We start from the raw sequence: 12853 nt of genomic DNA, 5'->3' as shown, positions 1-12853 counted from the left end.
GCAAAACTAAAGTGGATTTATCCGAGTCTATTACACAGTAAAGTTACTGTGAAACGCCACAGTGGATTAATTGGTTTATCGATCAATTAAGTATTAAGAACGCGATAGGTAGATGGTGCTTAAACGACAAGCTACTTTACTCACTAACTTTTTCATGGAAATTTTAACTTTCGATCCCCTATCTCTGGCCTTATAAAATGATACGAAAGTATATCTAACTCAAACTTAAAGCTTATTTCAAACATTCATTATAGAAAATGCAGCAAAGTATATAGGTTCGAAATAGATTCTTCAAGCGTCAAATACTTTTTACTCCAGCTACGTAGTATTACTTCTATTTCTTTTTCTACTTCACCCTTTTCCTTCTTACGATATTTTATTCGCATTAAATACATAAAATTGCATAAGCATCCGTAGTCTTATTATAAAGCATAGCGTTAAAAATGTAACTACACATCGTTTACAAGAAAAAAGAAAAAAGAAAATATACAAAGAATAATTAAGCCTAATTCGTATAGTCTACAACGTGTTGATATCGGCATTGTACCCGATAAAAGTAACCGCGACAAAAAGTAGTCATTCGTTCTGTTTGCAGTGTAAGGCGACGCGATAAAAGAGAAACGCGCTCTGGTGAATATCCTTGGGTGTGTTCACGATAAGGAGGCAGAGGCGGCACGTCCCACGAAATACAAATATCGCTTTCGAATGGAGCACCGACGAGGACGCGTATGTACGTCGGCATTAAGGCGAATTACTACGTGCTAAATCTCACGGCGTTACGCTATCTTTCGTAGGCACTCGACTCACCTCCTCGAAATCTCTCTCGCCCTGCTATTACGACCGAAGCTTTTTTCACTGGCAAACGACACTTTTATTTCCCGAAAGTATTATCCCGATTTTTGCCCCTTTTTGCACCCGTCTACGTAACGCGCGATTCCTTTTAGGGAGGAGGAGGACGCGTGTCGTTTGCGTAAAACGATGACGAACGATGTTTAAATCCGCATTCGAAGGAAACGAAGGGGGGATTATGGGAGCCATTACGTACGAAAGTAAGGAACGCCTTATCGTAGACGCAATAAAGATTGGAAGTTTTTGAAGAGCCTCTTTCGTTACAAATAATAGCTAAAATGCCATATATTTAATACGATTTTTCAGAGAATCTGCTACTTCCACGTAATGCTTGCAAGTTTTACAATATAAGAGGGAAATCGAAAATTTGATTGGAATGCAACAAACTGTTGTGAATTTCAAAGGAAAGCTTCAAGTGGCAGTATCTTTAATTTAAAAAAATTGTGGCTGAAGTTAAACTCTCCTATTAAATTCCAGCTATTAAATCTAAATGGAAATATCAGATCGTCTTATAAAGCTATAAGTAATACGATTTTCCTGTAAGTTGAGTTTGGAACGATGAAATACTTCCACGATTTTAAAACAAAATTCCCGGCGTAAACTCTGTACTTAATTTCTTTTTCGAGAAGGATGTGCTTGTCCCACTTTTTTACTGAGGTTTTTAATTTTAGAAATGGGAGAAGCTCTCCAGTTCATTTCATATATTCTTATTCTTAATTCTCTAATATATTATGTACCGAAAATAAATCGTGAATGTTTATACAATATTTATGATATCAAAAATACGAAAATATCCAGACGATATAGAATTAAATATTTCAAAGAAAATACTCTCTTTTTCTCTCTCTCTCTCTCTTTCTCTCAGCGCAAAATTTACTACGAGAAACACGTCTATATTTAGATTCCATTTCTCCAATCGTACCAATAAATCTTTACATTCACACAGTTAGCCTGTACTTTCTAAGGAAATTTTTACATCTTCGTCACTGTAATGCCGACACTTTGGCTATTTACAAGCAGAGAATCCAGCGATGCGATTATTTAAATTCTTCTCGTCTCGTTTAACTCCACCTACGACCATCCACTTTGCTGAATGGCATTGGGTACACGGTTTCTCGCATCGTAAATCTCCATTTAGAAGAAATAGTCATCGAGAAGGCAGGATATCGGATAGGCGAAACGTCGAAGCCACGAAAAAAGAGTGGGATGGGAATAACAGTTGGTGACTATAAAACTACAAAGCAAACCAGCCGTTAATCTTACGTCTGTCTCGAATCCTGCGGCGGTCTACCGCTCTTAAACCAGACCAAACCCCATCCCCTCCCCTCAACCGTCTCAACCCCAAACCCTTAGCGTTCCGTCGCTCGAAACAATGAGGACGAAAGTTTACGGTCGCGCTAGGCCACCGAGAGAATCATATATTTTCGCCGCAATGCTCGTAAAGTGCGGTCGCTCTTGCCAGTCGGCACATCGCTGTACGAGACCAACCCCCCGGTTACGTAGCCGTTGTACATGCGAGTACACCGCCGTGTCAGCGTGTCACTGGCCACTGCCTCCACGTAATTTCCGCGAAAGTGGACATTTCCTTGTCGACCGTATACTTTTTCCACTTTTCTGCGTGCCTTCATGGAACGCTTTGCCACGACGAGCGGACAGAATCAATGGGTTTACCCGTTTCTGACTTGTGCTTTATTGCTCTTTGTTGGGTCGGCCGCTGAAACGTGCTGGAACGCTCGAATGGGACTACGGGTCTGTCTGTTACGCTCGCAGCTAGTGATCAGATGAAGCAGATTGCAAGTTAGTTCGAATCCGAGTGTAAATCTTGAGACGGAAACAAAGTATGCGTTTAAATACTTGTTATAGTATTTCCATAATAATTAATCGATATAGTAGATTATTGATATGTTAAATCTCGCATGATTTAGTAACGTTTTTATATCGCTGCAAAAATTGAATATTATGAAAATCGAGTGTAAACTCTGATAGAAAGACCCGATAAAAGATAAGAAGAATTTCGTTGGAAGATAAGGGTACGTGTCAATACTTGTTGTAGCCACTATACATCAAGCAAATTGCAAGTTGAGCGTGAGGTTTGAAACAGAAACAAACTATGCTTTTAAGTTGATTGGAACTTAGGTAAGAAAAGTTCAGTTTCTTTATAAGCAGTTGAACGAATGTATAGATGGTAATTTCTTAAGTATATATAATTAATTCTTAATTAAATAGATTGGAGTCGTTTTAACCAGAAGATTAGACTGTGCTACCTTTGTTTTGCTATTTGCAACGGTAACAATAACTCTCATTCAACGTGACACAATTCGCCGAAATTCCGTCTCTCTAAATTCTGACTCTCGTTCTCATAGTCGCCGTAACTCTTCCATAATCCTCACAATTCTTTCCCTAAGTTCTCACTTGCACATTCTTTATGAAGAAATATGTAGCATGCGATGCTCTGCTTCACTTGTTCAAAAATTCTCTAGCAGCGAATGTTAATTTTCTACGTAGAAGTTTTTCTTCTCGAGATGAGAATCTATCTTTCCATACAATGATAAGATCACTATATTAACACTTGGTTCTAAATGACTCTTGAGATTTGGAACAATAGGTGTGAAGAGAATTGCTCTTTATTAGAGGATAAGTGAAATCAACGAAATAAAACGGAAATGGTTTTGAAAATAAAATCCACTCCGCGCAGAGAGGCTTTATCTACGAATATAGCAGAGATTCGAATCTTCTCTCTAATGAGAAAAGAGGTTCGTTCTTGATTTCATTGGCAAAGAGTTGCTCGAGCGAGGCTTGAATCGTTATAGAGTTGCTCCTGAACGAAATTTACTTTGCCGATGCTTCAAGAAATGAAACTTACACTTTCATTCCCAGCTGGGAACGTTACACAGAATGAGTTTCCCAAATGGTCGAGTATAAGTTCAGAGTAATTCCAGAGCATTGTATGTTATAAGCATTGTATATCATTCCAGACTTAATATCTAGTTTCCAATGTTGCGATCGTCCATCCACTCTAAACTCATCCATCTTCTAATTACATTCATATCAATTATTAATTACGTCCATAAACACTGTTGCGCTATAATTTCACGTGTCGTATAACGAACTCGTTCGATCCATCTTTTCGCAACGTAAATTATGCTGCGTTGCAATTCTAATTGTCGCTACGAGTGAAAGCTTACAACGGTAGTTGTTCCATTGTTTAACAAACTGGGCCACCGCCATCGACGTAGCAATGGAAACCTGAATATCCTATTACAATGTCAAGTAATTCCAAGACAGGACATGTGTCCTATAGTATAATAATAGTTTCTGATGACAATGGCTACATCTCGATTGTTAAAACATTCACGATTTCGAATAGCAAGACGTAGGTCGAGGCTCGACTGGCTCTAACTTATCGTAAAGCACGAACAATCCTAGCAATTTGAGAACATTTATGGCGAGCGACGTAATACGACTGGGTGCAATCGTCTTCATCTTCGAAATTTCTATCGTGTTCTCGCATAAACTTGCCGGTCCACGACCTCGCCCCCTTGCTTTATTTGCATATGATGCATTCACACGGCCGTGTCACACGCGTACACGACACTTCCGTGTGTTCATGTGACATGCATACCTGCAGTTAGACAGTTGAAACGACGCACAGGGGTAATGGATGTACTTTGCGATGTAGTTCGCTGTCAGCTACTATTTCGCTGTAATTGTAATATAATAAATGTAACAGCGCTCGAACCAAATTTCGCATAGCGCTTCGAATGAAATTAGAAATCGACATCTGGTTGCTTGGAATTCGCGCAAACGTTTCTTCACGTGGTACTTTTAGTGGTGAATATATAGACGGAGGAAGTTTTTGTAATAAGTTCAACATAGTTTAAATCGTAATTATTACCTGAAATAAGAATTGGAAAGTTAATTTTATATTTATAATGGTCCTGAGTATACGAAACGTCGAAAAATAATTATTTAGTCAAGTACTTGGCCTCGCTGTTAAATTACAAATTACAATAATTCCTTAATAAACTAAATAGTAGCACTGTATGCAATTTAACATTTAAAAAGTTAGCTAATCAGTATAACATCAAACCAACCACACGTTCTATTGCAAAGCCCTATGGAAAACCTATTGAAATTTCTCAAACTTTACATCGCAATAGCTCCGAATATAATAACGCGTCATCAACGACACGAAGCAGGTTAAAAGCGGCAATTCTTCTCCTTCAAAATGCTTTTTACCTCGTCCCGATACGACGCCCTGTTCCCGAGATATCGTCGTGTAAAGAGGAAGGGAATTTTTAATAATTTACTCGCTCTGTCCTTGTCGCACACTCGGACCTCTCTCTTCCTCTTTCTCCAGCACGCGCTCACTGACCTACCCCGCACTGGCGATACGTGCGCTGGTCAGTGACAGACGCTGAGTCAGCGTTTTTTTACCATTGCTATTGCGGCGTACGCATTTCCAAGAAAAAATGTAGGTCAGGCTGCATTCAGGAATTCCGTATTCCCTGTAACTTAATGAGCAGCTTAGAACAGCCATATCTCCGAAACCAGTGGAAATATCGGGATGAAATAAAAAACATAGTAATGAGCATGCTCTCCCCTATCCATGGACATGAATTTTAGTACACATTTGAACGAGTGTTTTAACTCGAAGTGAACATCATATAATTATCGTTCCATTGATTTCGATTAATTATCTCCAAAGGTAGTTGAGATACGGGGATGAAAGAAAAAACATAGTAATGAGCATGTTCTCCCCTATCCATGGACGTGAACATTTGAACGAATGCTTTAACTCGATGTGAACATTATATTAACATCGTTCCATTGATTTTAATTAATTACATCACGAAACTAGCGTAATTATACATTCATATGGTGTAGCATTATCCCATTGTATGGTAAATTAATTTGCCAACGTTATAACCGGGCATCATTGCGACTACACTGTACGATGAATTACTTAATTGGGAAAAAATTCAATTGTTTATAATTCATTCCGTAATAACACGCCAAGCATATTGAATTAAATGGCACCAGGCTGGAGTACGATTGAAAAATTCAAATTAACGAGAGACCAGTTTATTAAGCCGGACTCATTTGCTTCAACGTAATTACATCGCAACACGGGTTTTTTTCACCGTTTCTCGCGATTATTCCAAGTTGTAGTTTGGTTGCGAATTGTCGGTCTCAGATTAATCGACCGCGTGCACCTGCGATAATTACAGCTGTGCCTAATTTACGCTCGATCAACGGGCTCGTTCTCAACGGCGTGCTGCACGCCACGCCGTATATTACGTCCATAGTTCGCGGAGGAAATATAGAGACCGCGAGCAACTTCGACGAGGAATTACTAATCGTGGAACAACTCGGCTACGGTTAAAGGGAAAGTGAAATTTCCCGAGACGAGGGGATGGAACACGGTGTAAACAGCGTAGAGCTCTCGTCACGGTTAGGCTGAAGAACTACCACGTGCTCGACACGTGTGTTTGCGCGCGTGCTTGTCGTGCACGCATCGCGGGGTACATCCCATTGCATCGGCTCGGGTTACGGATTATAAACGTCGCGTAATTCGCGCAGAAACAGCGAGCTGAAGTGAAATTTGCCAGTCACGCCACATCATGCCGCGTAAATACGACCCTGCCGTGGGAGTACAGGGGAGAACGTTGGTCTTTTTCATTTGCCAGTGGCAACTTGTACAGTTCCATGCACATTTTTCTCTCGTCCTGTTTGCGTCTGTTCGTGTTACTATTTTCAAACGAACTACTAGATTCAAAAAAACGAATATGTCTTGTTAAACGTGGGCGATATATTAAGTCCAAATAATGTAAAGTCTCGCGTTCCTTCCTTTTAAACATTTATCGTTTCATTAACGTTGGGGAACGGTTTTATTTTGCCACGTGGGGTACTGTTCATATTGTTTCAATTAATTAACTGTTGGCAAGATTAAAGAAGGATCGAGAGAAAAGGGGGTTTGCAAAGGCAAAAAGAGATTAAATTGATGTAGCGTCCAGGAAATGTACAGGAAATGAAGACGTATTAGAAAGACGGAGAGCAGCGGGACAAAGAAAAGGTAGCGTGCCACTAATAAAACTAGACTAAACGGACTTCTTCAACTTTACAGGGGAGACAAAAGGCTAAAAGGGGGCGAGGAGGAAGAGGGACGATGAAAGGACAAAAATGTTAGAACTCCCTTACTGGTGACTGGAACAAATACTTTCGTCTGTTTTATTTCTTTGCTGTTCGAGGAATTGTGTCATGCGTTGTCAATGTTTCAGGCAAGTACCTTTAGAGTTTCTTCCTCCTCGGAGAACAGTTCGTCTTTTTTCCTCAATTTATCAGTAAGCTAGTAAACCTTTAAATGAGCTGAATCTACAAAAAGTTGGGGGAACAGATAATCACAATTAATTTTTATTTTCCTCCGTTCGCTTTCTCATTATGGTAAAAACTCTGTCGCGTGAAGATACTTGCAGAGAAGAGATTCAAAGGTTCTGTTCGTTATTCGCTTTGCGGACGAGAAAAGAGAGAAAGAAGAGGAGGACTTCTTTCCGTACTCGAAACAACCGCTGTGTTTCAAGTAATAAAATTAAACGACTCGACCTCGGTATAAATATGTGTGTAACTCGAGACACGAGAATGGTTACCTAGGAATTATGATAACGTTTGTCTTGACGTTGAAAAAAAAGCAAAGGGTGAAAGAATGGAAAGGGTACGAAAATTACGAAGGGGAATAAAAGCGTAGAAGACAGAGGGATGCAGATAAAGGGAGAGAAGGGTTGGAGGCGGACCAAGGGCTAGAAAGGGGCGAAAAAGGTATGGAACAAGGGTGGCCAGAAACTTGAAAAATGCGAGGAGAGGCGAGAAAGCTTTCTGGGTTTCATGGGTGGAAAATAGGTGGCAGGTAGCCGCACTTCTAAAGAGAAGAAATCACTCGACCGGATCCGGTCGTCTATTTTTTGCTTTTCTTTCCCTTCCTTTTTTTTCTATTTACCTAACGATCCGTTGAACGGGCCGTTTCTGTCCATCAGAATGACGGAACACGATATCTCAACGTCGAAACGGAAGCTGTCCGCTCGCTCGCTGCTGAATTTTCTCGCGCGACGAAATTAATGCGCGGCGATCAATCCACCCTGTTGATGTGCACTTCGCGAAACGCTTATCGCGTAACGACTGCTCAAATTAAAACTTGGAGACGCAAGAACCGAGCACAGAGGGAAACGGTTCTACTGGCGTACGGATAAAACTTCATCGACTTACAGCTAGGAATAAAAGAATATTAAACGTGTAATTAAACAATGTATCTTACGTGTACGACTACAAAGAATTGCTGTAATTTCGCTTAAAAAGGATTCTTTCAATTTGAAACTGAAAATATTAATTTTCCCACTCTTGAAAAAATGTTCAAACGCTAACTAAGTTTGTTACTTTAGAAGATTCCAATTTTGTAATTCTTAAATTTCAATTTAAGGACCGGAGAATTCCAATTCTTGATATAATAACTCAGCAATGGTCCGTCAATCTGGCCATAAAAAATGACCCACTTTCTACTGGCGGGGTATTAACTTCTCGGAGCGACGTCTACCTCTTTTGAGTACGAATCGCTTTTAAAATCGCCAGCAAGCCGAACCTGTTGGCGAACTTTCGTAATTGGCCGAACTACTTTGGACAACTTAATTTTTCGCTCGGGTCAGGTTGATTCAGCCACTAAAACGCAAATAAAACCACGGATAGCCCGGTCGGTGAAATTCAACTTGCTACGCTTCGACTATATGAAACAGGCAGCGTTTTACATATCCGGGATCATAACTGACAACTTAACTGGCTTCAGAAAATTACGTTGAAACGATTCGAGCAACGATACAGTCACGTCATAAAGATCGAATAATGCCTGAAGAAACTATCGTGAATCACCTCCCCCTTCCTCCCTCTCTTTCTCTTTCTCTCTCGATTTTCTCTTCCTCTTGCCCGCGGACAGGGGGCAATTTTCTCTCCTCTCGCGTTTCCACGGTTTATTGAAAAAGCTGAACAGAAGAGGAGAGCATGAAAGTTCGCAATTTGCACCAAGTGCGAGGCTGTCTCGTTGAAGCGGCGCGGAGATCGGGTCGAAAGTTCAATCTCGTCTCCGCTCGCATTTCGACCGATATTTTGTTCCGCGAAGCGCTTCCTCTCTATCTGTTTCTCTCTTTCACAGTGTCTCTCTAATTCTCTTCTCCCTTTGCGCCTCGCCGCTCGCGGATTGATTTTTACGATCCAACTTTTATATTGCCCGCGGCCGCAGCGAGGCTTCGTTCGATTTCAATAAAATTAATTACAAACTACCGACTGAGACGTCCAGATCGTCGGACGGGCGCCGCTTTTAATTAGTGTTCCGGAGAAATCGAATAAATGACTAGCTGGACTCCTCGGCTTTCGTCATCGATTCTGGTAATTTCGATAATGAAACGTCTCTCGACGGGAAGGATATTTTCTCCCATCTGGCGTCTCGTGATAATTACCGCGCCTTTCGAACATGATTACTCGGCTCTGCTTCGAGTCACGGAATGCACGGTAAATTTAATCAGAGCGCAATTGTCTGTTACGTGTACGAAATGATTTCGCATCGACTTTCTTCGTGGACGAAGACTTTAAGAAAATAGGACCGAGGCGATTATCGGTTTCGTTTAAAGCTAGATTAAGATGGATGCACGTAATAGGGAGTAAATTGAGGATAAATTACAGACGGGGGTACGAAGGAGCACTCTTGTTTCTCTTTCGTTCGGAGGATTACTTGCTCGCAATACAGCGAGACATTAACGACAATTGTCCCCTCCGTGTTTAATGTAGATTTCAAGGCCGTAGAACGCGATCGACAAGTGACATCGCAGACGCTGTTGCACAAGAATCAAACGAAGAACGTGATGTAGAATTATGTTTTATCGAACTAAGACTCTGTACGCGTACCCTATATAGTTTGTTCTACTATTTTTCCAAGCAAACTTTGTCTGGCTATGTTAGGATATAACATAAATTTGTCGTGTTTTTATATTCATTATGCGCCATTTATTATACACTTTACAGTAGAGAAAAAGTCAAAAAGCTTCTCTACTTTTTGACATATTAAAGTTTCGTTTTTACAGCCCGGTAAAATTTCATAAAAAACGTTAGAACTCACGGATCGCAATAAATTTCGAGTAAACTGACGGCTCAAATATAACTTTTAACTTTTATAAGAAAAGAATAGACTCGCGCACAATGTAGTTAAAAAGAAACTGGTATAAAAATATAGGATAGTAAAAAATTAGATTTATTATGCTACTCTGTTCATTTTGGTTTTATTTCGCTTCAATCAATCAATCAACTCCGATACCAATGTTTGTTTGATACCTCTAGCTTTAATTAAAGTTATTCGCACCAAAAATTCTATTGCTGTAAAATAGAAAAGATATATGTATATTCGTTTTTGTTATAACTTTATAACAAAACTACAAACATTGTTTCGCATAGTTATACGTACCAAATAATCTGATAAAACGTTTGCCATGTAAAATGTTAGGAAAAAGTTTGTATACCAGATGCAAACACATAGGCAAAAAACAAAATCACTTCTGAAAATTCCATATCAATTCTACCATATAATTCTACTTCTAATCAAATATCAAGTTTGTTTGTCACAAAAATTGCTGCACAAATAGCAAGAATAAAATAGTTTTTCGAAAAATTCCGTGTACTCTATTTTACTATTTAACACTAGTCAAACATCACGTTTATTTTTCGTGAGCGACGAAGGATTAGCCAAACAGACACAGTGCGATATGTAAAATTAATCACCGTGAACACACGGAGAGAGATAGAGAGTGCCCAAAGGAAAAAGAGCAAACGTCGAGTGGGTCGTTTATTTGTAAACCTTTGTGAGATTAGTTTCTGAAGCCCAGAAAGCGGAAGTGGCAAAACGAAGAAGAGAATAAAAAAAGAGGTATATGGAGAATGAAAGAGAAGGATGCATGCACGGCGCCAAGTGCAAGTTGCTCGTGAAAGCCATATGACGTAGGCGCATACCAAATAATTTATTTCTGGCTGTGTGGATGTGCACGTGGATGTATGAAACGTACGAGGGAATGTTCTAAAAGGAAACGTTTCGTGCAAGGATAATACCGTCCTGGCCAAAGTGCGAAGCTCGTCCCTCCAATTAGTTGCACAATGCAATTACCGTGGGTATTATTCCATTACGATGCCTGTTGTTCGAGTAATTTAATCATTGCGCGGCTCCTTATCTAATGTATTATTCTGAAAACCCGGAAAGGCAGAGGAAAGAAAACCGGCGCGAATGAGTTTTCGTTATCTTCTACTATTCGACGCAAGGAAATATGTAAAATAAATAAATATGAAAGATATTTGGTTAAGAGAAAATTATATTGCGGTTACTTCTATAATATTTGCCGAAGAAATTCATAAATTAAAGTGCAGTGAGTAAAATGAAAATACTTTCAGGAGCACTATATTTTATATACCTTGGTTATCGTTGAGATATTTTCGGAAGAGATTAATAAATTACGATGCAATGAATACATCAAAAATGTGCATATAAATTATTATTTTTATGAATATAATTAGGGAAATTCTACCTAATTAGAGATTTATTTCGCTTGGTAGAGATTATAGCGCATATCATAATTTAGATATTTTGTGTGCTTCTGTATATTATACGCATTCGGAGCATATTGTAATATCTTTAAATTTCCATAAATGTATAAACATCCGCCGTCTGAACATGAATTTATTCGTTGTTTAAACGAAGCAGGTAAATTCGCTTACTATCTATGTATTTCGTAAATTATTTAATTTTCTTTATTCATCGGTCAATAAATCTAAATCCATAAAAGAAGAAAAATACGTCTACTTGCAACGGATAAATATTTACTTAATATTAATTTATCGACGAACCCATAATCCTGATTATAAATGCAAATCCTCTTAAAAGATAGTCAGGATGAAAACAGCGGAGAAGCAGCTGTAATCGAAAGGTGCACCAGTTAACAGGTTGATAAAGCGGCCGAACAACTTTACCCTACCTCAGCGAAACTTTTAAATGAACAAATTCACGGCACGCTCGCAAGGCGTATGTTTTATCGCGAGCCGATGAAACTCTTTAAGCTGCATCGACGAAGATCGAACTAACTGCTGGCTCTTTGAGCACCGGCTTTAAACGAGCGAGAAAATGGATCCGGGGCAGCAACGTGGCGGCAGGAAGAAGCTGTCCTGATCGAACGGGCATTAGAAGCGGGATCGTTTGAGCGTATAAATATCGGTGAGCAGCAGGCCACGGGTATTCCACGGGTCCGTGAATGTGACACGAAGGCGGCGACATGGGCAAAACAGCACGGCGGGGAACCGAGAAACCGAAAATGCTGTCTGTCGCCCGGTCATTTTTCACTTTTATACTGGTTGCCAGGATAGCCCGGGTGCGGCGAATGCATAAAAGTAGAACAAAAAGGCTGGAAGTGGAATGGGAGGGAGAGGTTAACGTGCACGCTCGACTCACCGTATCCTGTACCAGTCGTAAGATGGAAGAAGAAACCGTAGCAAATGCTTTCCGGAAACCCATTGGACCGTCAGCACGAGCGTATCGAGGCGAAATTGCGAAAGAACGAAAATAAAGATGGGTCGCAGGGATAGAAGGAGAAAGGACAGGGAAAGGAGGAAGGACAGGAAAAGGACACTGGTGGATACGTGGAAAGTGGTTCGTAGTAAGGAGGTTCATGGACGATAAGAAAGCCAAGGATTCTGTGTGCTGGTCTAACGGAAGGAAGAAACGAGGCGAGGAAGAAAGGCGAAAGGAAATGCAATAAGAACGGGTCACCGAAGGGAGTGAGAGAAGAACGACAGATCGCGGGGAAAAAAGATGGAAGAATGGAGATAAATAAGAAAGCTGGGAGGGAAAAAAAAAATTGCGTGGCCGGAATCACGCCCTCGTTCTCGCCAGATGCAATTCTCTAAGAACGTATCGGCGACTAATTTTAGATAA

At 40.1% G+C, this 12853-nt stretch overlaps 1 protein-coding gene and 1 long non-coding RNA gene across 5 annotated transcripts in view; one reads left to right on the top strand and one right to left on the bottom strand.

Moving 5' to 3' along the window:
- LOC132911268 (uncharacterized) overlaps positions 1-12853 on the bottom strand; it is a 117154-nt gene that overhangs the window by 82959 nt on the left and 21342 nt on the right. The window lies entirely within an intron of this gene.
- The window catches only part of LOC132911289 (uncharacterized), a 108796-nt gene that overhangs the window by 75904 nt on the left and 20039 nt on the right, over positions 1-12853 (top strand). The window contains exon 3 of one of the 3 annotated variants that reach the window (XR_009658949.1): positions 596-730. The exons of the other annotated variants lie outside the window; for them this stretch is intronic. This is a non-coding gene — a long non-coding RNA (uncharacterized LOC132911289). The remainder of the gene's footprint in view (positions 1-595; positions 731-12853) is intronic. 3 annotated transcript variants of the gene reach the window in all.

Source organism: Bombus pascuorum, chromosome 10 (genome assembly GCF_905332965.1).
Source record: "Bombus pascuorum chromosome 10, iyBomPasc1.1, whole genome shotgun sequence".
NCBI classification, from domain to species: Eukaryota; Metazoa; Arthropoda; class Insecta; order Hymenoptera; family Apidae; genus Bombus; species Bombus pascuorum.
Note: the sequence above shows the minus strand (reverse complement) of the source record. Positions and strands in the feature narration are given on the sequence as shown.